The following is a 1,487-nucleotide window of genomic DNA, read 5'->3' as shown; positions in this document are numbered from 1 at the left end:
AGGTAGGCGGACCCAAATGACGCTCCAGGTGGAGTTTGGCTAAACTCACGAATAATATAGACAAATAAATTGTGGTTCGTGAATATAGTGACAAATCAAACCCCATTTATGTTATGTTGTCATATTTGTTTACGATATTTTCAGCTCTCAATTACTTTTCCATCATAGGCTAACGTTGGACATTTATGGAGACTTCTGGGATATTTTTTATAATCATTGTTGTTGCAGACCTCTTGTTGCACACATCTTCAAGTCTTGTCAGTGCCAAGTTGTCACAGATCTGGAATACTGTAAATTACACACATAGAGGTTAGAGCGTTGGGCCAGTAACCGAAAGGTTGCAGGATCGAATTCCCGAGCTGACAAGGTAAAAATCTGTCGTTTTGCCCCTGAACAATGCCACTGTTCCTGTGCGCGGTGGATGTCGATTATGGCAGTCCCCCGCACCTCTCTGATTCAGAGGGGTTGGGTTAAATGCGGAAGACACATTTCAGTTGAAGGCCTTTGTACTAGGTATCCCCCCTTTCCCTTAATTGAGAGAGAGAGAGACAGAGAGAGACACAGACACTCACTTGACATGTCTCTATTCCTTTGGAACTTTTGTGAGTGCTATGTTTACTGTTCATTTTCTATTGTTTATTTAACTTTCGTTTATTATCTATTTCACTTGCTTTGGCAATGTAAACATATGTTTCCCATGCCAATAAAGCCCATTGAATTGAGAGAAAGAAAGAGGCTAAAGTTCCTCCTCTCTGTCTCTGGATCAAAAGCAGATATATACTACCCCTCCAAGGCTGTTAGTCGTTACTACAGGCTAAGACTTTTCTGGGGGAAATTTAAATTGAGTGCTCAATAAACAAATATTCTCTACTTCTTGCAGTTTAAGCTTTTACATGTTGTTTTTTAAGTCAACCAAAAGAAAATGTGTGCTCTTGGTTAAAGATAGGCTAAATAAAATATATTGAAATTGGGCCCACCAATTGTGTGTGTGTGTGTGAGAGAGAGAGAGACCATTGGAACAACTACTGGGACTTGAATCAGGCTCAGCAGACATCTGGTTTGAGGGAGACCTAAATTGGCCAGGGAATTGAGCCAGTGTGGCTGGATGGGCAATGAGCACTCTCACACAGTGCAGACACAATGATTCTAGATGGTGTACTGTCTGTACAATGACACAGCCATCTGATCAGGTTGGGCAATGTCTCCAAAAACACCCATACAAAGGAAGCGTCCTTCACCCTTATGCAAAACACACAACTTTTTTTCTGAATAGTTTCAAGTTTAAATGTCACATTCACAAGTACAATGAAAAACCTTTCTTGCAAACTCAAAACCCAACAATGCAAAAATCAATAACAATGTAATACTAGAAGAAAGAAACAAGAGAAATAAGAAGATACATTTTATATCCCATAAAATGTGTCAAAATGTAATTCTATACATAACATTATAGTGTCAGGAAAGTATACCCAAGCACGCTTCAGCCC

The sequence above is a fragment of the Oncorhynchus mykiss genome, chromosome 21, assembly GCF_057628025.1.
Source record: "Oncorhynchus mykiss isolate SJ-2025 chromosome 21, ASM5762802v1, whole genome shotgun sequence".
Classification (NCBI taxonomy): Eukaryota; Metazoa; Chordata; class Actinopteri; order Salmoniformes; family Salmonidae; genus Oncorhynchus; species Oncorhynchus mykiss.
This window is presented reverse-complemented; position numbering follows the sequence as displayed.